Source organism: Ambystoma mexicanum, chromosome 1p (genome assembly GCF_040938575.1).
Source record: "Ambystoma mexicanum isolate Mex_15411 chromosome 1p, UKY_AmexF1_1, whole genome shotgun sequence".
NCBI lineage: Eukaryota > Metazoa > Chordata > Amphibia > Caudata > Ambystomatidae > Ambystoma > Ambystoma mexicanum.
In genome coordinates this window covers 1025064929-1025088677 of record NC_090921.1, presented here as the reverse complement: position 1 = coordinate 1025088677, position 23749 = coordinate 1025064929, and the positions used below count along the sequence as shown (strand labels likewise).

General features: G+C 41.5%; 12 non-coding genes across 12 annotated transcripts; all 12 read left to right on the top strand.

The window, feature by feature from the left end:
- Positions 1–3371: 3371 nt before the first annotated feature.
- On the top strand, positions 3372–3457 carry TRNAY-GUA (transfer RNA tyrosine (anticodon GUA)). The gene is given in 2 exon segments: positions 3372–3408; positions 3422–3457. It is a non-coding gene; the product is annotated as a tRNA-Tyr (tRNA).
- A 3142-nt stretch (positions 3458–6599) lies between these two features.
- Positions 6600–6685, top strand: TRNAY-GUA (transfer RNA tyrosine (anticodon GUA)). Its single transcript is given in 2 exon segments — positions 6600–6636; positions 6650–6685. It is a non-coding gene; the product is annotated as a tRNA-Tyr (tRNA).
- A 4434-nt stretch (positions 6686–11119) lies between these two features.
- TRNAY-GUA (transfer RNA tyrosine (anticodon GUA)) lies at positions 11120–11205 on the top strand. Its single transcript is given in 2 exon segments — positions 11120–11156; positions 11170–11205. It is a non-coding gene; the product is annotated as a tRNA-Tyr (tRNA).
- Positions 11206–11764: 559 nt separating this feature from the next.
- Positions 11765–11850, top strand: TRNAY-GUA (transfer RNA tyrosine (anticodon GUA)). Its single transcript is given in 2 exon segments — positions 11765–11801; positions 11815–11850. It is a non-coding gene; the product is annotated as a tRNA-Tyr (tRNA).
- A 3142-nt stretch (positions 11851–14992) lies between these two features.
- Positions 14993–15078, top strand: TRNAY-GUA (transfer RNA tyrosine (anticodon GUA)). The gene is given in 2 exon segments: positions 14993–15029; positions 15043–15078. It is a non-coding gene; the product is annotated as a tRNA-Tyr (tRNA).
- Positions 15079–15637: 559 nt separating this feature from the next.
- On the top strand, positions 15638–15723 carry TRNAY-GUA (transfer RNA tyrosine (anticodon GUA)). Its single transcript is given in 2 exon segments — positions 15638–15674; positions 15688–15723. It is a non-coding gene; the product is annotated as a tRNA-Tyr (tRNA).
- Positions 15724–16414: 691 nt separating this feature from the next.
- Positions 16415–16500, top strand: TRNAY-GUA (transfer RNA tyrosine (anticodon GUA)). Its single transcript is given in 2 exon segments — positions 16415–16451; positions 16465–16500. It is a non-coding gene; the product is annotated as a tRNA-Tyr (tRNA).
- Positions 16501–18350: 1850 nt separating this feature from the next.
- TRNAY-GUA (transfer RNA tyrosine (anticodon GUA)) lies at positions 18351–18436 on the top strand. Its single transcript is given in 2 exon segments — positions 18351–18387; positions 18401–18436. It is a non-coding gene; the product is annotated as a tRNA-Tyr (tRNA).
- A 691-nt stretch (positions 18437–19127) lies between these two features.
- TRNAY-GUA (transfer RNA tyrosine (anticodon GUA)) lies at positions 19128–19213 on the top strand. Its single transcript is given in 2 exon segments — positions 19128–19164; positions 19178–19213. It is a non-coding gene; the product is annotated as a tRNA-Tyr (tRNA).
- A 1851-nt stretch (positions 19214–21064) lies between these two features.
- TRNAY-GUA (transfer RNA tyrosine (anticodon GUA)) lies at positions 21065–21150 on the top strand. The gene is given in 2 exon segments: positions 21065–21101; positions 21115–21150. It is a non-coding gene; the product is annotated as a tRNA-Tyr (tRNA).
- Positions 21151–21709: 559 nt separating this feature from the next.
- TRNAY-GUA (transfer RNA tyrosine (anticodon GUA)) lies at positions 21710–21795 on the top strand. Its single transcript is given in 2 exon segments — positions 21710–21746; positions 21760–21795. It is a non-coding gene; the product is annotated as a tRNA-Tyr (tRNA).
- A 1852-nt stretch (positions 21796–23647) lies between these two features.
- Positions 23648–23733, top strand: TRNAY-GUA (transfer RNA tyrosine (anticodon GUA)). The gene is given in 2 exon segments: positions 23648–23684; positions 23698–23733. It is a non-coding gene; the product is annotated as a tRNA-Tyr (tRNA).
- The last annotated feature ends 16 nt before the right edge of the window (positions 23734–23749 follow it).

The following is a 23749-nucleotide window of genomic DNA, read 5'->3' as shown; positions in this document are numbered from 1 at the left end:
AATTGTGAACTGATGTGCTTTTACTCAATTCGGGAACCTCACAAGCCAAATTTGTAGTATTTTGCACGAATTGCAAGAGATGTTTGAATGTCGACGGTTGAAGTGGAAGCTCGTATTGAGCTTGCTAGAGACTGATTTGCCAAGCCTTCGATAGCTAAGTTGGTAGAGCGGAGGACTGTAGTGGTAAAACAGGCATCCTTAGGTCGCTGGTTCAAATCCGGCTCAAAGGACTTTTGCCAAATGCACATTTTATTGAATACTTGGAAAGTAAAATACTTGGAAAGTAAAATAACAGACAATTTATAATTATATTATATTTCATCACTGAAAATAGATGCCTTTTGCTTTGAGGCTGTGGCCACGTTATTTTTCTGTCCAACACGAATCTTCATTGGTTTCCTGTCAGGTGTTTTTGATCCCCATCTCTTGCTATGAACTGGCAAAACAGCAGAATCCCCTTGACAATCTTGATTTCTCAAGGGAAATGAGAGAACACTATACACCATCCAAGATATTAAAATATTGTCAAGGCCCAACAGGGCTGAATACTCTGAGGAGATGGCCTGTGAGGCGCCGCCTTTCAACTTTTCCCCCTTAGTATGGTGGTCAGTAACATGCGGGCGACTGCGGAGGGGGTCATTTTTTAAATTGTGAACTGATGTGCTTTTACTCAATTCGGGAACCTCACAAGCCAAATTTGTAGTATTTTGCACGAATTGCAAGAGATGTTTACAAGTCGACGGTTGAAGTGGAAGCTCGTATTGAGTTTGCTAGAGTTCATTTGTCATGCCTTTGATAGCTCAGTTGGTAGAGCGGAGGACTGTAGTGGTAAAACAGGCATCCGTAGGTCGCTGGTTCAAATCCGGCTCAAAGGACTTTTGCCAAATGCACATTTTATTGAATACTTGGAAAGTAAAATACTTGGAAAGTAAAATAACAGACAATTTATAATTATATTATATTTCATCACTGAAAATAGATGCCTTTTGCTTTGAGGCTGTGGCCACGTTATTTTTCTGTCCAACACGAATCTTCATTGGTTTCCTGTCAGGTGTTTTGGATCCCCATCTCTTGCTATGAACTGGCAAAACAGCAGAATCCCCTTGACAATCTTGATTTCTCAAGGGAAATGAGAGAACACTATACACCATCCAAGATATTAAAATATTGTCAAGGCCCAACACGGCTGAATACTCTGAGGAGATGGCCTGTGAGGCGCCGCCTTTCAACTTTTCCCCCTTAGTATGGTGGTCATTAACATGCGGGAGACTGCGGAGGGGGTCATTTTTTTAATTGGGAACTGATGTGCTTTTACTCAATTCGGGAACCTCACAAGCCAAATTTGTAGTATTTTGCACGAATTGCAAGAGATGTTTACAAGTCGACGGTTGAAGTGGAAGCTCGTATTGAGTTTGCTAGAGATTGATTTGCCAAGCCTTCGAAAGCTCAGTTGGTAGAGCGGAGGACTGTAGTGGTAAAACAGGCATCCTTAGGTCGCTGGTTCAAATCCGGCTCAAAGGACTTTTGCCAAATGCAAATTTTATTGAATACTTGGAAAGTGAAATACTTGGAAAATAAAATAACAGACAATTTATAATTATATTATATTTCATCACTGAAAATAGATGCCTTTTGCTTTGAGGCTGTGGCCACGTTATGTTTCTGTCCAACACCAATCTTCATTGGTTGCCTGTGAGGTGTTTCGGATCCCCATCTCTTGCTATGAACTGGCAAAACAGCAGAATCCCCTTGACAATCTTGATTTCTCAAGGGAAATGAGAGAACACTATACACCATCCAAGATATTAAAATATTGTCAAGGCCCAACAGGGCTGAATACTCTGAGGAGATGGCCTGTGAGGCGCCGCCTTTCAACTTTTCCCCCTTAGTATGGTGGTCAGTAACATGCGGGCGACTGCGGAGGGGGTCATTTTTTTAATTGTGAACTGATGTGCTTTTACTCAATTCGGGAACCTCACAAGCCAAATTTGTAGTATTTTGCACGAATTGCAAGAGATGTTTACAAGTCGACGGTTGAAGTGGAAGCTCGTATTGAGTTTGCTAGAGTTGATTTGTCATGCCTTTGATAGCTCAGTTGGTAGAGCGGGGGACTGTAGTGGTAAAACAGGCATCCGTAGGTCGCTGGTTCAAATCCGGCTCAAAGGACTTTTGCCAAATGCACATTTTATTGAATACTTGGAAAGTAAAATACTTGGAAAGTAAAACAACAGACAATTTATAATTATATTATATTTCATCACTGAAAATAGATGCCTTTTGCTTTGAGGCTGTGGCCACGTTATTTTTCTGTCCAACACAAATCTTCATTGGTTTCCTGTCAGGTGTTTTGGATCCCCATCTCTTGCTATGAACTGGCAAAACAGCAGAATCCCCTTGACAATCTTGATTTCTCAAGGGAAATGAGAGAACACTATACACCATCCAAGATATTAAAATATTGTCAAGGCCCAACACGGCTGAATACTCTGAGGAGATGGCCTGTGAGGCGCCGCCTTTCAACTTTTCCCCCTTAGTATGGTGGTCATTAACATGCGGGAGACTGCGGAGGGGGTCATTTTTTTAATTGGGAACTGATGTGCTTTTACTCAATTCGGGAACCTCACAAGCCAAATTTGTAGTATTTTGCACGAATTGCAAGAGATGTTTACAAGTCGAAGGTTGAAGTGGAAGCTCGTATTGAGTTTGCTAGAGAACGATTTGCCAAGCCTTCGATAGCTCAGTTGGTAGAGCGTGGGACTGTAGTGGTAAAACAGGCATCCTTAGGTCGCTGTTTCAAATCCGGCTCGAAGGACTTTTGCCAAATGCACATTGTATTGAATACTTGGAAAGTAAAATACTTGGAAAGTAAAATAACAGACAATTTATAATTATATTATATTTCATCACTGAAAATAGATGCCTTTTGCTTTGAGGCTGTGGCCACGTTATTTTTCTGTCCGACACCAATCTTCGTTGGTTTCCTGTGAGGTATTTTGGATCCCCATCTCTTGCTATGAACTGACAAAACAGCAGAATCCCCTTGACAATCTTGATTTCTCAAGGGAAATGGGAGAACACTATACACCATCCAAGATATTAAAATATTGTCAAGGCCCAACACGGCTGAATACTCTGAGGAGATGGCCTGTGAGGCGCCGCCTTTCAACTTTTCCCCCTTAGTATGGTGGTCATTAACATGCGGGAGACTGCGGAGGGGGTCATTTTTTTAATTGGGAACTGATGTGCTTTTACTCAATTCGGGAACCTCACAAGCCAAATTTGTAGTATTTTGCACAAATTGCAAGAGATGTTTACAAGTCGACGGTTGAAGTGGAAGCTCGTATTGAGTTTGCTAGAGTTGATTTGCCAAGCCTTTGATAGCTCAGTTGGTAGAGCGGAGGACTGTAGTGGTAAAACAGGCATCCTTAGGTCGCTGGTTCAAATCCGGCTCAAAGGACTTTTGCCAAATGCACATTTTATTGAATACTTGGAAAGTAAAATACTTGGAAAGTCAAATAACAGATAATTTATAATTATATTATATTTCATCACTGAAAATAGATGCCTTTTGCTTTGAGGCTGTGGCCACGTTATTTTTCTGTCCAACACGAATCTTAATTGGTTTCCTGTCAGGTGTTTTGGATCCCCATCTCTTGCTATGAACTGGCAAAACAGCAGAATCCCCTTGACAATCTTGATTTCTCAAGGGAAATGAGAGAACACTATACACCATCCAAGATATTAAAATATTGTCAAGGCCCAACACGGCTGAATACTCTGAGGAGATGGCCTGTGAGGCGCCGCCTTTCAACTTTTCCCCCTTAGTATGGTGGTCATTAACATGCGGGAGACTGCGGAGGGGGTCATTTTTTTAATTGGGAACTGATGTGCTTTTACTCAATTCGGGAACCTCACAAGCCAAATTTGTAGTATTTTGCACGAATTGCAAGAGATGTTTACAAGTCGACGGTTGAAGTGGAAGCTCGTATTGAGTTTGCTAGAGAACGATTTGCCAAGCCTTCGATAGCTCAGTTGGTAGAGCGTGGGACTGTAGTGGTAAAACAGGCATCCTTAGGTTGCTGTTTCAAATCCGGCTCGAAGGACTTTTGCCAAATGCACATTGTATTGAATACTTGGAAAGTAAAATACTTGGAAAGTAAAATAACAGACAATTTATAATTATATTATATTTCATCACTGAAAATAGATGCCTTTTGCTTTGAGGCTGTGGCCACGTTATTTTTCTGTCCGACACCAATCTTCGTTGGTTTCCTGTGAGGTATTTTGGATCCCCATCTCTTGCTATGAACTGACAAAACAGCAGAATCCCCTTGACAATCTTGATTTCTCAAGGGAAATGGGAGAACACTATACACCATCCAAGATATTAAAATATTGTCAAGGCCGAACACTGATGAATACTCTGAGGAGATGGCCTGTGAGGCGCCGCCTTTCAACTTTTCCTCCTTTGTATGGTGGTCAGTAACATGCGGGACACTGCAGAGGGGGTCATTTTTTTAATTGTGAACTGATGTGCTTTTACTCAATTCGGGAACCTCACAAGCCAAATTTGTAGTATTTTGCACGAATTGCAAGAGATGTTTGAATGTCGACGGTTGAAGTGGAAGCTCGTATTGAGCTTGCTAGAGACTGATTTGCCAAGCCTTCGATAGCTAAGTTGGTAGAGCGGAGGACTGTAGTGGTAAAACAGGCATCCTTAGGTCGCTGGTTCAAATCCGGCTCAAAGGACTTTTGCCAAATGCACATTTTATTGAATACTTGGAAAGTAAAATACTTGGTAAGTAAAATAACAGACAATTTATAATTATATTATATTTCATCACTGAAAATAGATGCCTTTTGCTTTGAGGCTGTGGCCACGTTATTTTTCTGTCCAACACGAATCTTCATTGGTTTCCTGTCAGGTGTTTTTGATCCCCATCTCTTGCTATGAACTGGCAAAACAGCAGAATCCCCTTGACAATCTTGATTTCTCAAGGGAAATGAGAGAACACTATACACCATCCAAGATATTAAAATATTGTCAAGGCCCAACAGGGCTGAATACTCTGAGGAGATGGCCTGTGAGGCGCCGCCTTTCAACTTTTCCCCCTTAGTATGGTGGTCAGTAACATGCGGGCGACTGCGGAGGGGGTCATTTTTTAAATTGTGAACTGATGTGCTTTTACTCAATTCGGGAACCTCACAAGCCAAATTTGTAGTATTTTGCACGAATTGCAAGAGATGTTTACAAGTCGACGGTTGAAGTGGAAGCTCGTATTGAGTTTGCTAGAGTTCATTTGTCATGCCTTTGATAGCTCAGTTGGTAGAGCGGAGGACTGTAGTGGTAAAACAGGCATCCGTAGGTCGCTGGTTCAAATCCGGCTCAAAGGACTTTTGCCAAATGCACATTTTATTGAATACTTGGAAAGTAAAATACTTGGAAAGTAAAATTACAGACAATTTATAATTATATTATATTTCATCACTGAAAATAGATGCCTTTTGCTTTGAGGCTGTGGCCACGTTATTTTTCTGTCCAACACGAATCTTCATTGGTTTCCTGTCAGGTGTTTTGGATCTCCATCTCTTGCTATGAACTGGCAAAACAGCAGAATCCCCTTGACAATCTTGATTTCTCAAGGGAAATGAGAGAACACTATACACCATCCAAGATATTAAAATATTGTCAAGGCCCAACACGGCTGAATACTCTGAGGAGATGGCCTGTGAGGCGCCGCCTTTCAACTTTTCCCCCTTAGTATGGTGGTCATTAACATGCGGGAGACTGCGGAGGGGGTCATTTTTTTAATTGGGAACTGATGTGCTTTTACTCAATTCGGGAACCTCACAAGCCAAATTTGTAGTATTTTGCACGAATTGCAAGAGATGTTTACAAGTCGACGGTTGAAGTGGAAGCTCGTATTGAGTTTGCTAGAGATTGATTTGCCAAGCCTTCGAAAGCTCAGTTGGTAGAGCGGAGGACTGTAGTGGTAAAACAGGCATCCTTAGGTCGCTGGTTCAAATCCGGCTCAAAGGACTTTTGCCAAATGCAAATTTTATTGAATACTTGGAAAGTAAAATACTTGGAAAGTAAAATAACAGACAATTTATAATTATATTATATTTCATCACTGAAAATAGATGCCTTTTGCTTTGAGGCTGTGGCCACGTTATTTTTCTGTCCGACACCAATCTTCGTTGGTTTCCTGTGAGGTGTTTTGGATCCCCATCTCTTGCTATGAACTGGCAAAACAGCAGAATCCCCTTGACAATCTTGATTTCTCAAGAGAAATGAGAGAACACTATACACCATCCAAGATATTAAAATATTGTCAAGGCCCAACGCGGCTGAATACTCTGAGGAGATGGCCTGTGAGGTGCCGCCTTTCAACTTTTCCCCCTTAGTATGGTGGTCAGTAACATGCGGGCGACTGCGGAGGGGGTCATTTTTTTAATTGTGAACTGATGTGCTTTTACTCAATTCGGGAACCTCACAAGCCAAATTTGTAGTATTTTGCACGAATTGCAAGAGATGTTTACAAGTCGACGGTTGAAGTGGAAGCTCGTATTGAGTTTGCTAGAGTTGATTTGCCAAGCCTTTGATAGCTCAGTTGGTAGAGCGGAGGACTGTAGTGGTAAAACAGGCATCCTTAGGTCGCTGGTTCAAATCCGGCTCAAAGGACTTTTGCCAAATGCACATTTTATTGAATACTTGGAAAGTAAAATACTTGGAAAGTAAAATAACAGATAATTTATAATTATATTATATTTCATCACTGAAAATAGATGCCTTTTGCTTTGAGGCTGTGGCCACGTTATTTTTCTGTCCAACACGAATCTTCATTGGTTTCCTGTCAGGTGTTTTGGATCCCCATCTCTTGCTATGAACTGGCAAAACAGCAGAATCCCCTTGACAATCTTGATTTCTCAAGGGAAATGAGAGAACACTATACACCATCCAAGATATTAAAATATTGTCAAGGCCCAACACGGCTGAATACTCTGAGGAGATGGCCTGTGAGGCGCCGCCTTTCAACTTTTCCCCCTTAGTATGGTGGTCATTAACATGCGGGAGACTGCGGAGGGGGTCATTTTTTTAATTGGGAACTGATGTGCTTTTACTCAATTCGGGAACCTCACAAGCCAAATTTGTAGTATTTTGCACGAATTGCAAGAGATGTTTACAAGTCGACGGTTGAAGTGGAAGCTCGTATTGAGTTTGCTAGAGAACGATTTGCCAAGCCTTCGATAGCTCAGTTGGTAGAGCGTGAGACTGTAGTGGTAAAACAGGCATCCTTAGGTCGCTGTTTCAAATCCGGCTCGAAGGACTTTTGCCAAATGCACATTGTATTGAATACTTGGAAAGTAAAATACTTGGAAAGTAAAATAACAGACAATTTATAATTATATTATATTTCATCACTGAAAATAGATGCCTTTTGCTTTGAGGCTGTGGCCACGTTATTTTTCTGTCCGACACCAATCTTCGTTGGTTTCCTGTGAGGTATTTTGGATCCCCATCTCTTGCTATGAACTGACAAAACAGCAGAATCCCCTTGACAATCTTGATTTCTCAAGGGAAATGGGAGAACACTATACACCATCCAAGATATTAAAATATTGTCAAGGCCGAACACTGATGAATACTCTGAGGAGATGGCCTGTGAGGCGCCGCCTTTCAACTTTTCCTCCTTTGTATGGTGGTCAGTAACATGCGGGACACTGCGGAGGGGGTCATTTTTTTAATTGTGAACTGATGTGCTTTTACTCAATTCGGGAACCTCACAAGCCAAATTTGTAGTATTTTGCACGAATTGCAAGAGATGTTTGAAAGTCGACGGTTGAAGTGGAAGCTCGTATTGAGCTTGCTAGAGACTGATTTGCCAAGCCTTCGATAGCTCAGTTGGTAGAGCGGAGGACTGTAGTGGTAAAACAGGCATCCTTAGGTCGCTGGTTCAAATCCGGCTCAAAGGACTTTTGCCAAATGCACATTTTATTGAATACTTGGAAAGTAAAATACTTGGAAAGTAAAATAACAGACAATTTATAATTATATTATATTTCATCACTGAAAATAGATGCCTTTTGCTTTGAGGCTGTGGCCACGTTATTTTTCTGTCCAACACGAATCTTCATTGGTTTCCTGTCAGGTGTTTTTGATCCCCATCTCTTGCTATGAACTGGCAAAACAGCAGAATCCCCTTGACAATCTTGATTTCTCAAGGGAAATGAGAGAACACTATACACCATCCAAGATATTAAAATATTGTCAAGGCCCAACAGGGCTGAATACTCTGAGGAGATGGCCTGTGAGGCGCCGCCTTTCAACTTTTCCCCCTTAGTATGGTGGTCAGTAACATGCGGGCAACTGCGGAGGGGGTCATTTTTTTAATTGTGAACTGATGTGCTTTTACTCAATTCGGGAACCTCACAAGCCAAATTTGTAGTATTTTGCACGAATTGCAAGAGATGTTTACAAGTCGACGGTTGAAGTGGAAGCTCGTATTGAGTTTGCTAGAGTTGATTTGTCATGCCTTTGATAGCTCAGTTGGTAGAGCGGAGGACTGTAGTGGTAAAACAGGCATCCGTAGGTCGCTGGTTCAAATCCGGCTCAAAGGACTTTTGCCAAATGCACATTTTATTGAATACTTGGAAAGTAAAATACTTGGAAAGTAAAATAACAGACAATTTATAATTATATTATATTTCATCACTGAAAATAGATGCCTTTTGCTTTGAGGCTGTGGCCACGTTATTTTTCTGTCCAACACAAATCTTCATTGGTTTCCTGTCAGGTGTTTTGGATCCCCATCTCTTGCTATGAACTGGCAAAACAGCAGAATCCCCTTGACAATCTTGATTTCTCAAGGGAAATGAGAGAACACTATACACCATCCAAGATATTAAAATATTGTCAAGGCCCAACACGGCTGAATACTCTGAGGAGATGGCCTGTGAGGCGCCGCCTTTCAACTTTTCCCCCTTAGTATGGTGGTCATTAACATGCGGGAGACTGCGGAGGGGGTCATTTTTTTAATTGGGAACTGATGTGCTTTTACTCAATTCGGGAACCTCACAAGCCAAATTTGTAGTATTTTGCACGAATTGCAAGAGATGTTTACAAGTCGACGGTTGAAGTGGAAGCTCGTATTGAGTTTGCTAGAGAATGATTTGCCAAGCCTTCGAAAGCTCAGTTGGTAGAGCGGAGGACTGTAGTGGTAAAACAGGCATCCTTAGGTCGCTGGTTCAAATCCGGCTCGAAGGACTTCTGCCAAATGCAAATTTTATTGAATACTTGGAAAGTAAAATACTTGGAAAATAAAATAACAGACAATTTATAATTATATTATATTTCATCACTAAAAATAGATGCCTTTTGCTTTGAGGCTGTGGCCACATTATGTTTCTGTCCAACACCAATCTTCATTGGTTGCCTGTGAGGTGTTTCGGATCCCCATCTCTTGCTATGAACTGGCAAAACAGCAGAATCCCCTTGACAATCTTGATTTCTCAAGGGAAATGAGAGAACAGCATACACCATCCAAGATATTAAAATATTGTCAAGGCCCAACACGGCTGAATACTCTGAGGAGATGGCCTGTGAGGCGCCGCCTTTCAACTTTTCCCCCTTAGTATGTTGGTCAGTAACATGCGGGAGACTGCGGAGGGGGTCATTTTTTTAATTGGGAACTGATGTGCTTTTACTCAATTCGGGAACGTCACAAGCCAAATTTGTAGTATTTTGCACGAATTGCAAGAGATGTTTACAAGTCGAAGGTTGAAGTGGAAGCTCGTATTGAGTTTGCTAGAGATTGATTTGCCAAGCCTTCGAAAGCTCAGTTGGTAGAGCGGAGGACTGTAGTGGTAAAACAGGCATCCTTAGGTCGCTGGTTCAAATCCGGCTCGAAGGACTTTTGCCAAATGCAAATTTTATTGAATACTTGGAAAGTGAAATACTTGGAAAGTAAAATAACAGACAATTTATAATTATATTATATTTCATCACTGAAAATAGATGCCTTTTGCTTTGAGGCTGTGGCCACGTTATGTTTCTGTCCAACACCAATCTTCATTGGTTGCCTGTGAGGTGTTTCGGATCCCCATCTCTTGCTATGAACTGGCAAAACAGCAGAATCCCCTTGACAATCTTGATTTCTCAAGGGAAATGGGAGAACACTATACACCATCCAAGATATTAAAATATTGTCAAGGCCGAACACTGATGAATACTCTGAGGAGATGGCCTGTGAGGCGCCGCCTTTCAACTTTTCCTCCTTTGTATGGTGGTCAGTAACATGCGGGACACTGCGGAGGGGGTCATTTTTTTAATTGTGAACTGATGTGCTTTTACTCAATTCGGGAACCTCACAAGCCAAATTTGTAGTATTTTGCACGAATTGCAAGAGATGTTTGAATGTGGACGGTTGAAGTAGAAGCTCGTATTGAGCTTGCTAGAGACTGATTTGCCAAGCCTTCGATAGCTCAGTTGATAGAGGGGAGGACTGTAGTGGTAAAACAGGCATCCTTAGGTCGCTGGTTCAAATCCGGCTCGAAGGACTTTTGCCAAATGCACATTTTATTGAATACTTGGAAAGTAAAATACTTGGAAAGTAAAATAACAGACAATTTATAATTATATTATATTTCATCACTGAAAATAGATGCCTTTTGCTTTGAGGCTGTGACCACGTTATTTTTCTGTCCAACACAAATCTTCATTGGTTTCCTGTGAGGTGTTTTGGATCCCCATCTCTTGCTATGAACTGGCAAAACAGCAGAATCCCCTTGACAATCTTGATTTCTCAAGAGAAATGAGAGAACACTATACACCATCCAAGATATTAAAATATTGTCAAGGCCCAACGCGGCTGAATACTCTGAGGAGATGGCCTGTGAGGTGCCGCCTTTCAACTTTTCCCCCTTAGTATGGTGGTCAGTAACATGCGGGCGACTGCGGAGGGGGTCATTTTTTTAATTGTGAACTGATGTGCTTTTACTCAATTCGGGAACCTCACAAGCCAAATTTGTAGTATTTTGCACGAATTGCAAGAGATGTTTACAAGTCGACGGTTGAAGTGGAAGCTCGTATTGAGTTTGCTAGAGTTGATTTGCCAAGCCTTTGATAGCTCAGTTGGTAGAGCGGAGGACTGTAGTGGTAAAACAGGCATCCTTAGGTCGCTGGTTCAAATCCGGCTCAAAGGACTTTTGCCAAATGCACATTTTATTGAATACTTGGAAAGTAAAATACTTGGAAAGTAAAATAACAGATAATTTATAATTATATTATATTTCATCACTGAAAATAGATGCCTTTTGCTTTGAGGCTGTGGCCACGTTATTTTTCTGTCCAACACGAATCTTCATTGGTTTCCTGTCAGGTGTTTTGGATCCCCATCTCTTGCTATGAACTGGCAAAACAGCAGAATCCCCTTGACAATCTTGATTTCTCAAGGGAAATGAGAGAACACTATACACCATCCAAGATATTAAAATATTGTCAAGGCCCAACACGGCTGAATACTCTGAGGAGATGGCCTGTGAGGCGCCGCCTTTCAACTTTTCCCCCTTAGTATGGTGGTCATTAACATGCGGGAGACTGCGGAGGGGGTCATTTTTTTAATTGGGAACTGATGTGCTTTTACTCAATTCGGGAACCTCACAAGCCAAATTTGTAGTATTTTGCACGAATTGCAAGAGATGTTTACAAGTCGACGGTTGAAGTGGAAGCTCGTATTGAGTTTGCTAGAGTTGATTTACCAAGCCTTTGATAGCTCAGTTGGTAGAGCGGAGGACTGTAGTGGTAAAACAGGCATCCTTAGGTCGCTGGTTCAAATCCGGCTCAAAGGACTTTTGCCAAATGCACATTTTATTGAATACTTGGAAAGTAAAATACTTGGAAAGTAAAATAACAGATAATTTATAATTATATTATATTTCATCACTGAAAATAGATGCCTTTTGCTTTGAGGCTGTGGCCACGTTATTTTTCTGTCCAACACGAATCTTCATTGGTTTCCTGTCAGGTGTTTTGGATCCCCATCTCTTGCTATGAACTGGCAAAACAGCAGAATCCCCTTGACAATCTTGATTTCTCAAGGGAAATGAGAGAACACGATACACCATCCAAGATATTAAAATATTGTCAAGGCCCAACACGGCTGAATACTCTGAGGAGATGGCCTGTGAGGCGCCGCCTTTCAACTTTTCCCCCTTAGTATGGTGGTCATTAACATGCGGGAGACTGCGGAGGGGGTCATTTTTTTAATTGGGAACTGATGTGCTTTTACTCAATTCGGGAACCTCACAAGCCAAATTTGTAGTATTTTGCACGAATTGCAAGAGATGTTTACAAGTCGACGGTTGAAGTGGAAGCTCGTATTGAGTTTGCTAGAGAACGATTTGCCAAGCCTTCGATAGCTCAGTTGGTAGAGCGTGGGACTGTAGTGGTAAAACAGGCATCCTTAGGTCGCTGTTTCAAATCCGGCTCGAAGGACTTTTGCCAAATGCACATTGTATTGAATACTTGGAAAGTAAAATACTTGGAAAGTAAAATAACAGACAATTTATAATTATATTATATTTCATCACTGAAAATAGATGCCTTTTGCTTTGAGGCTGTGGCCACGTTATTTTTCTGTCCGACACCAATCTTCGTTGGTTTCCTGTGAGGTATTTTGGATCCCCATCTCTTGCTATGAACTGACAAAACAGCAGAATCCCCTTGACAATCTTGATTTCTCAAGGGAAATGGGAGAACACTATACACCATCCAAGATATTAAAATATTGTCAAGGCCGAACACTGATGAATCCTCTGAGGAGATGGCCTGTGAGGCGCCGCCTTTCAACTTTTCCTCCTTTGTATGGTGGTCAGTAACATGCGGGACACTGCGGAGGGGGTCATTTTTTAATTGTGAACTGATGTGCTTTTACTCAATTCGGGAACCTCACAAGCCAAATTTGTAGTATTTTGCACGAATTGCAAGAGATGTTTGAATGTCGACGGTTGAAGTTGAAGCTCGCATTGAGCTTGCTAGAGACTGATTTGCCAAGCCTTCGATAGCTCAGTTGGTAGAGCGGATGACTGTAGTGGTAAAACAGGCATCCTTAGGTCGCTGGTTCAAATCCGGCTCAAAGGACTTTTGCCAAATGCACATTTTATTGAATACTTGGAAAGTAAAATACTTGGAAAGTAAAATAACAGACAATTTATAATTATATTATATTTCATCACTGAAAATAGATGCCTTTTGCTTTGAGGCTGTGGCCACGTTATTTTTCTGTCCAACACGAATCTTCATTGGTTTCCTGTCAGGTGTTTTTGATCCCCATCTCTTGCTATGAACTGGCAAAACAGCAGAATCCCCTTGACAATCTTGATTTCTCAAGGGAAATGAGAGAACACTATACACCATCCAAGATATTAAAATATTGTCAAGGCCCAACAGGGCTGAATACTCTGAGGAGATGGCCTGTGAGGCGCCGCCTTTCAACTTTTCCCCCTTAGTATGGTGGTCAGTAACATGCGGGCGACTGCGGAGGGGGTCATTTTTTAAATTGTGAACTGATGTGCTTTTACTCAATTCGGGAACCTCACAAGCCAAATTTGTAGTATTTTGCACGAATTGCAAGAGATGTTTACAAGTCGACGGTTGAAGTGGAAGCTCGTATTGAGTTTGCTAGAGTTGATTTGTCATGCCTTTGATAGCTCAGTTGGTAGAGCGGAGGACTGTAGTGGTAAAACAGGCATCTGTAGGTCGCTGGTTCAAATCCGGCTCAAAGGACTTTTGCCAAATGCACATTTTATTGAATACTTGGAAAGTAAAATACTTGGAAAGTAAAATAACAGACAATTTATAATTATATTATATTTCATCACTGAAAATAGATGCCTTTTGCTTTGAGGCTGTGGCCACGTTATTTTTCTGTCCAACACGAATCTTCATTGGTTTCCTGTCAGGTGTTTTGGATCCCCATCTCTTGCTATGAACTGGCAAAACAGCAGAATCCCCTTGACAATCTTGATTTCTCAAGGGAAATGAGAGAACACTATACACCATCCAAGATATTAAAATATTGTCAAGGCCCAACACGGCTGAATACTCTGAGGAGATGGCCTGTGAGGCGCCGCCTTTCAACTTTTCCCCCTTAGTATGGTGGTCATTAACATGCGGGAGACTGCGGAGGGGGTCATTTTTTTAATTGGGAACTGATGTGCTTTTACTCAATTCGGGAACCTCACAAGCCAAATTTGTAGTATTTTGCACGAATTGCAAGAGATGTTTACAAGTCGACGGTTGAAGTGGAAGCTCGTATTGAGTTTGCTAGAGATTGATTTGCCAAGCCTTCGAAAGCTCAGTTGGTAGAGCGGAGGACTGTAGTGGTAAAACAGGCATCCTTAGGTCGCTGGTTCAAATCCGGCTCGAAGGACTTTTGCCAAATGCAAATTTTATTGAATACTTGGAAAGTGAAATACTTGGAAAATAAAATAACAGACAATTTATAATTATATTATATTTCATCACTGAAAATAGATGCCTTTTGCTTTGAGGCTGTGGCCACGTTATGTTTCTGTCCAACACCAATCTTCATTGGTTGCCTGTGAGGTGTTTCGGATCCCCATCTCTTGCTATGAACTGGCAAAACAGCAGAATCCCCTTGACAATCTTGATTTCTCAAGGGAAATGGGAGAACACTATACACCATCCAAGATATTAAAATATTGTCAAGGCCGAACACTGATGAATACTCTGAGGAGATGGCCTGTGAGGCGCCGCCTTTCAACTTTTCCTCCTTTGTATGGTGGTCAGTAACATGCGGGACACTGCGGAGGGGGTCATTTTTTTAATTGTGAACTGATGTGCTTTTACTCAATTCGGGAACCTCACAAGCCAAATTTGTAGTATTTTGCACGAATTGCAAGAGATGTTTGAATGTGGACGGTTGAAGTAGAAGCTCGTATTGAGCTTGCTAGAGTCTGATTTGCCAAGCCTTCGATAGCTCAGTTGGTAGAGCGGAGGACTGTAGTGGTAAAACAGGCATCCTTAGGTCGCTGGTTCAAATCCGGCTCGAAGGACTTTTGCCAAATGCACATTTTATTGAATACTTGGAAAGTAAAATACTTGGAAAGTAAAATAACAGACAATTTATAATTATATTATATTTCATCACTGAAAATAGATGCCTTTTGCTTTGAGGCTGTGACCACGTTATTTTTCTGTCCAACACGAATCTTCATTGGTTTCCTGTGAGGTGTTTTGGATCCCCATCTCTTGCTATGAACTGGCAAAACAGCAGAATCCCCTTGACAATCTTGATTTCTCAAGAGAAATGAGAGAACACTATACACCATCCAAGATATTAAAATATTGTCAAGGCCCAACGCGGCTGAATACTCTGAGGAGATGGCCTGTGAGGTGCCGCCTTTCAACTTTTCCCCCTTAGTATGGTGGTCAGTAACATGCGGGCGACTGCGGAGGGGGTCATTTTTTTAATTGTGAACTGATGTGCTTTTACTCAATTCGGGAACCTCACAAGCCAAATTTGTAGTATTTTGCACGAATTGCAAGAGATGTTTACAAGTCGACGGTTGAAGTGGAAGCTCGTATTGAGTTTGCTAGAGTTGATTTGCCAAGCCTTTGATAGCTCAGTTGGTAGAGCGGAGGACTGTAGTGGTAAAACAGGCATCCTTAGGTCGCTGGTTCAAATCCGGCTCGAAGGACTTTTGCCAAATGCACATTTTATTGAATACTTGGAAAGTAAAATACTTGGAAAGTAAAATAACAGATAATTTATAATTATATTATATTTCATCACTGAAAATAGATGCCTTTTGCTTTGAGGCTGTGGCCACGTTATTTTTCTGTCCAACACGAATCTTCATTGGTTTCCTGTCAGGTGTTTTGGATCCCCATCTCTTGCTATGAACTGGCAAAACAGCAGAATCCCCTTGACAATCTTGATTTCTCAAGGGAAATGAGAGAACACTATACACCATCCAAGATATTAAAATATTGTCAAGGCCCAACAGGGCTGAATACTCTGAGGAGATGGCCTGTGAGACGCCGCCTTTCAACTTTTCCCCCTAAGTATGGTGGTCAGTAACATGCGGGCGACTGCGGAGGGGGTCATTTTTTTAATTGGGAACTGATGTGCTTTTACTCAATTCGGGAACCTCACAAGCCAAATTTGTAGTATTTTGCACGAACTTTTCCCCCTTAGTATGGTGGTCAGTAACATGCGGGCGACTGCGGAGGGGGTCATTTTTTTAATTGTGAACTGATGTGCTTTTACTCAATTTGGGAACCTCACAAGCCAAATTTGTAGTATTTTGCACGAATTGCAAGAGATGTTTACAAGTCGACGGTTGAAGTGGAAGCTCGTATTGAGTTTGCTAGAGATGATTTGCCAAGCCTTTGATAGCTCAGTTGGTAGAGTGGAGGACTGTAGTGGTAAAACAGGCATCCTTAGGTCGCTGGTTCAAATCCGGCTCAAAGGACTTTTGCCAAATGCACATTTTATTGAATACTTGGAAAGTAAAATACTTGGAAAGTAAAATAACAGATAATTTATAATTATATTATATTTCATCACTGAAAATAGATGCCTTTTGCTTTGAGGCTGTGGCCACGTTATTTTTCTGTCCAACACGAATCTTCATTGGTTTCCTGTCAGGTGTTTTGGATCCCCATCTCTTGCTATGAACTGGCAAAACAGCAGAATCCCCTTGACAATCTTGATTTCTCAAGGGAAATGAGAGAACACTATACACCATCCAAGATATTAAAATATTGTCAAGGCCCAACAGGGCTGAATACTCTGAGGAGATGGCCTGTGAGGCGCCACCTTTCAACTTTTCCCCCTTAGTATGGTGGTCAGTAACATGCGGGCGACTGCGGAGGGGGTCATTTTTTTAATTGGGAACTGATGTGCTTTTACTCAATTCGGGAACCTCACAAGCCAAATTTGTAGTATTTTGCACGAATTGCAAGAGATGTTTACAAGTCGACGGTTGAAGTGGAAGCTCGTATTGAGTTTGCTAGAGTTGATTTGTCATGCCTTTGATAGCTCAGTTGGTAGAGCGGAGGACTGTAGTGGTAAAACAGGCATCTGTAGGTCGCTGGTTCAAATCCGGCTCAAAGGACTTTTGCCAAATGCACATTTTATTGAATACTTGGAAAGTAAAATACTTGGAAAGTAAAATAACAGACAATTTATAATTATATTATATTTCATCACTGAAAATAGATGCCTTTTGCTTTGAGGCTGTGGCCACGTTATTTTTCTGTCCAACACGAATCTTCATTGGTTTCCTGTCAGGTGTTTTGGATCCCCATCTCTTGCTATGAACTGGCAAAACAGCAGAATCCCCTTGACAATCTTGATTTCTCAAGGGAAATGAGAGAACACTATACACCATCCAAGATATTAAAATATTGTCAAGGCCCAACACGGCTGAATACTCTGAGGAGATGGCCTGTGAGGCGCCGCCTTTCAACTTTTCCCCCTTAGTATGGTGGTCATTAACATGCGGGAGACTGCGGAGGGGGTCATTTTTTTAATTGGGAACTGATGTGCTTTTACTCAATTCGGGAACCTCACAAGCCAAATTTGTAGTATTTTGCACGAATTGCAAGAGATGTTTACAAGTCGACGGTTGAAGTGGAAGCTCGTATTGAGTTTGCTAGAGATTGATTTGCCAAGCCTTCGAAAGCTCAGTTGGTAGAGCGGAGGACTGTAGTGGTAAAACAGGCATCCTTAGGTCGCTGGTTCAAATCCGGCTCGAAGGACTTTTGCCAAATGCAAATTTTATTGAATACTTGGAAAGTGAAATACTTGGAAAATAAAATAACAGACAATTTATAATTATATTATATTTCATCACTGAAAATAGATGCCTTTTGCTTTGAGGCTGTGACCACGTTATTTTTCTGTCCAACACGAATCTTCATTGGTTTCCTGTGAGGTGTTTTGGATCCCCATCTCTTGCTATGAACTGGCAAAACAGCAGAATCCCCTTGACAATCTTGATTTCTCAAGAGAAATGAGAGAACACTATACACCATCCAAGATATTAAAATATTGTCAAGGCCCAACGCGGCTGAATACTCTGAGGAGATGGCCTGTGAGGTGCCGCCTTTCAACTTTTCCCCCTTAGTATGGTGGTCAGTAACATGCGGGCGACTGCGGAGGGGGTCATTTTTTTAATTGTGAACTGATGTGCTTTTACTCAATTCGGGAACCTCACAAGCCAAATTTGTAGTATTTTGCACGAATTGCAAGAGATGTTTACAAGTCGACGGTTGAAGTGGAAGCTCGTATTGAGTTTGCTAGAGTTGATTTGCCAAGCCTTTGATAGCTCAGTTGGTAGAGCGGAGGACTGTAGTGGTAAAACAGGCATCCTTAGGTCGCTGGTTCAAATCCGGCTCGAAGGACTTTTGCCAAATGCACATTTTATTGAATACTTGGAAAGTAAAATACTTGGAAAGTAAAATAACAGATAATTTATAATTATATTATATTTCATCACTGAAAATAGATGCCTTTTGCTTTGAGGCTGTGGCCACGTTATTTTTCTGTCCAACACGAATCTTCATTGGTTTCCTGTCAGGTGTTTTGGATCCCCATCTCTTGCTATGAACTGGCAAAACAGCAGAATCCCCTTGACAATCTTGATTTCTCAAGGGAAATGAGAGAACACTATACACCATCCAAGATATTAAAATATTGTCAAGGCCCAACAGGGCTGAATACTCTGAGGAGATGGCCTGTGAGACGCCGCCTTTCAACTTTTCCCCCTAAGTATGGTGGTCAGTAACATGCGGGCGACTGCGGAGGGGGTCATTTTTTTAATTGGGAACTGATGTGCTTTTACTCAATTCGGGAACCTCACAAGCCAAATTTGTAGTATTTTGCACGAACTTTTCCCCCTTAGTATGGTGGTCAGTAACATGCGGGCGACTGCGGAGGGGGTCATTTTTTTAATTGTGAACTGATGTGCTTTTACTCAATTTGGGAACCTCACAAGCCAAATTTGTAGTATTTTGCACGAATTGCAAGAGATGTTTACAAGTCGACGGTTGAAGTGGAAGCTCGTATTGAGTTTGCTAGAGATGATTTGCCAAGCCTTTGATAGCTCAGTTGGTAGAGTGGAGGACTGTAGTGGTAAAACAGGCATCCTTAGGTCGCTGGTTCAAATCCGGCTCAAAGGACTTTTGCCAAATGCACATTTTATTGAATACTTGGAAAGTAAAATACTTGGAAAGTAAAATAACAGATAATTTATAATTATATTATATTTCATCACTGAAAATAGATGCCTTTTGCTTTGAGGCTGTGGCCACGTTATTTTTCTGTCCAACACGAATCTTCATTGGTTTCCTGTCAGGTGTTTTGGATCCCCATCTCTTGCTATGAACTGGCAAAACAGCAGAATCCCCTTGACAATCTTGATTTCTCAAGGGAAATGAGAGAACACTATACACCATCCAAGATATTAAAATATTGTCAAGGCCCAACAGGGCTGAATACTCTGAGGAGATGGCCTGTGAGGCGCCACCTTTCAACTTTTCCCCCTTAGTATGGTGGTCAGTAACATGCGGGCGACTGCGGAGGGGGTCATTTTTTTAATTGGGAACTGATGTGCTTTTACTCAATTCGGGAACCTCACAAGCCAAATTTGTAGTATTTTGCACGAATTGCAAGAGATGTTTACAAGTCGACGGTTGAAGTGGAAGCTCGTATTGAGTTTGCTAGAGTTGATTTGTCATGCCTTTGATAGCTCAGTTGGTAGAGCGGAGGACTGTAGTGGTAAAACAGGCATCTGTAGGTCGCTGGTTCAAATCCGGCTCAAAGGACTTTTGCCAAATGCACATTTTATTGAATACTTGGAAAGTAAAATACTTGGAAAGTAAAATAACAGACAATTTATAATTATATTATATTTCATCACTGAAAATAGATGCCTTTTGCTTTGAGGCTGTGGCCACGTTATTTTTCTGTCCAACACGAATCTTCATTGGTTTCCTGTCAGGTGTTTTGGATCCCCATCTCTTGCTATGAACTGGCAAAACAGCAGAATCCCCTTGACAATCTTGATTTCTCAAGGGAAATGAGAGAACACTATACACCATCCAAGATATTAAAATATTGTCAAGGCCCAACACGGCTGAATACTCTGAGGAGATGGCCTGTGAGGCGCCGCCTTTCAACTTTTCCCCCTTAGTATGGTGGTCATTAACATGCGGGAGACTGCGGAGGGGGTCATTTTTTTAATTGGGAACTGATGTGCTTTTACTCAATTCGGGAACCTCACAAGCCAAATTTGTAGTATTTTGCACGAATTGCAAGAGATGTTTACAAGTCGACGGTTGAAGTGGAAGCTCGTATTGAGTTTGCTAGAGATTGATTTGCCAAGCCTTCGAAAGCTCAGTTGGTAGAGCGGAGGACTGTAGTGGTAAAACAGGCATCCTTAGGTCGCTGGTTCAAATCCGGCTCGAAGGACTTTTGCCAAATGCAAATTTTATTGAATACTTGGAAAGTGAAATACTTGGAAAATAAAATAACAGACAATTTATAATTATATTATATTTCATCACTGAAAATAGATGCCTTTTGCTTTAAGGCTGTGGCCACGTTATGTTTCTGTCCAACACCAATCTTCATTGGTTGCCTGTGAGGTGTTTCGGATCCCCATCTCTTGCTATGAACTGGCAAAACAGCAGAATCCCCTTGACAATCTTGATTTCTCAAGGGAAATGGGAGAACACTATACACCATCCAAGATATTAAAATATTGTCAAGGCCGAACACTGATGAATACTCTGAGGAGATGGCCTGTGAGGCGCCGCCTTTCAACTTTTCCTCCTTTGTATGGTGGTCAGTAACATGCGGGACACTGCGGAGGGGGTCATTTTTTTAATTGTGAACTGATGTGCTTTTACTCAATTCGGGAACCTCACAAGCCAAATTTGTAGTATTTTGCACGAATTGCAAGAGATGTTTGAATGTGGACGGTTGAAGTAGAAGCTCGTATTGAGCTTGCTAGAGTCTGATTTGCCAAGCCTTCGATAGCTCAGTTGGTAGAGCGGAGGACTGTAGTGGTAAAACAGGCATCCTTAGGTCGCTGGTTCAAATCCGGCTCGAAGGACTTTTGCCAAATGCACATTTTATTGAATACTTGGAAAGTAAAATACTTGGAAAGTAAAATAACAGACAATTTATAATTATATTATATTTCATCACTGAAAATAGATGCCTTTTGCTTTGAGGCTGTGACCACGTTATTTTTCTGTCCAACACGAATCTTCATTGGTTTCCTGTGAGGTGTTTTGGATCCCCATCTCTTGCTATGAACTGGCAAAACAGCAGAATCCCCTTGACAATCTTGATTTCTCAAGAGAAATGAGAGAACACTATACACCATCCAAGATATTAAAATATTGTCAAGGCCCAACGCGGCTGAATACTCTGAGGAGATGGCCTGTGAGGTGCCGCCTTTCAACTTTTCCCCCTTAGTATGGTGGTCAGTAACATGCGGGCGACTGCGGAGGGGGTCATTTTTTTAATTGTGAACTGATGTGCTTTTACTCAATTCGGGAACCTCACAAGCCAAATTTGTAGTATTTTGCACGAATTGCAAGAGATGTTTACAAGTCGACGGTTGAAGTGGAAGCTCGTATTGAGTTTGCTAGAGTTGATTTGCCAAGCCTTTGATAGCTCAGTTGGTAGAGCGGAGGACTGTAGTGGTAAAACAGGCATCCTTAGGTCGCTGGTTCAAATCCGGCTCGAAGGACTTTTGCCAAATGCACATTTTATTGAATACTTGGAAAGTAAAATACTTGGAAAGTAAAATAACAGATAATTTATAATTATATTATATTTCATCACTGAAAATAGATGCCTTTTGCTTTGAGGCTGTGGCCACGTTATTTTTCTGTCCAACACGAATCTTCATTGGTTTCCTGTCAGGTGTTTTGGATCCCCATCTCTTGCTATGAACTGGCAAAACAGCAGAATCCCCTTGACAATCTTGATTTCTCAAGGGAAATGAGAGAACACTATACACCATCCAAGATATTAAAATATTGTCAAGGCCCAACAGGGCTGAATACTCTGAGGAGATGGCCTGTGAGGCGCCACCTTTCAACTTTTCCCCCTTAGTATGGTGGTCAGTAACATGCGGGCGACTGCGGAGGGGGTCATTTTTTTAATTGGGAACTGATGTGCTTTTACTCAATTCGGGAACCTCACAAGCCAAATTTGTAGTATTTTGCACGAATTGCAAGAGATGTTTACAAGTCGACGGTTGAAGTGGAAGCTCGTATTGAGTTTGCTAGAGAATAATTTGCCAAGCCTTCGAAAGCTCAGTTGGTAGAGCGGAGGACTGTAGTGGTAAAACAAGCATCCTTAGGTTGCTGGTTCAAATCCGGCTTGAAGGACTTTTGCCAAATGCAAATTTTATTGAATACTTGGAAAGTAAAATACTTGGAAAATAAAATAACAGAATATTTATAATTATATTATATTTCATCACTGAAAATAGATGCCTTTTGCTTTGAGGCTGTGGCCACGTTATTTTTCTGTCCGACACCAATCTTCGTTGGTTTCCTGTGACGTATTTTGGATCCCCATCTCTTGCTATGAACTGACAAAACAGCAGAATCCCCTTGACAATCTTGATTTATCAAGGGAAATGGGAGAACACTATACACCATCCAAGATATTAAAATATTGTCAAGGCCGAACACTGATGAATACTCTGAGGAGATGGCCTGTGAGGCGCCGCCTTTCAACTTTTCCTCCTTTGTATGGTGGTCAGTAACATGCGGGAGACTGCGGAGGGGGTCATTTTTTTAATTGGGAACTGATGTGCTTTTACTCAATTCGGGAACGTCACAAGCCAAATTTGTAGTATTTTGCACGAATTGCAAGAGATGTTTACAAGTCGACGGTTGAAGTGGAAGCTCGTATTGAGTTTGCTAGAGAACGATTTGCCAAGCCTTCGATAGCTCAGTTGGTAGAGCGGAGGACTGTAGTGGTAAAACAGGCATCCTTAGGTCACTGGTTCAAATCCGGCTCGAAGGACTTTTGCCAAATGCACATTTTATTGAATACTTGGAAAGTAAAATACTTGGAAAGTAAAATAACAGACAATTTATAATTATATTGTATTTCATCACTGAAAATAGATGCCTTTTGCTTTGAGGCTGTGGCCACGTTATTTTTCTGTCCGACACCAATCTTCGTTGGTTTCCTGTGAGGTATTTTGGATCCCCATCTCTTGCTATGAACTGACAAAACAGCAGAATCCCCTTGACAATCTTGATTTCTCAAGGGAAATGGGAGAACACTATACACCATCCAAGATATTAAAATATTGTCAAGGCCGAACACTGATGAATACTCTGAGGAGATGGCTTGTGAGGCGCCGCCTTTCAACTTTTCCTCCTTTGTATGGTGGTCAGTAACATGCGGGAGACTGCGGAGGGGGTCATTTTTTTAATTGGGAACTGATGTGCTTTTACTCAATTCGGGAACCTCACAAGCCAAATTTGTAGTATTTTGCACGAATTGCAAGAGATGTTTGAATGTCGACGGTTGAAGTGGAAGCTCGTATTGAGCTTGCTAGAGACTGATTTGCCAAGCCTTCGATAGCTCAGTTGGTAGAGCTGAGGACTGTAGTGGTAAAACAGGCATCCTTAGGTCGCTGGTTCAAATCCGGCTCGAAGGACTTTTGCCAAATGCAC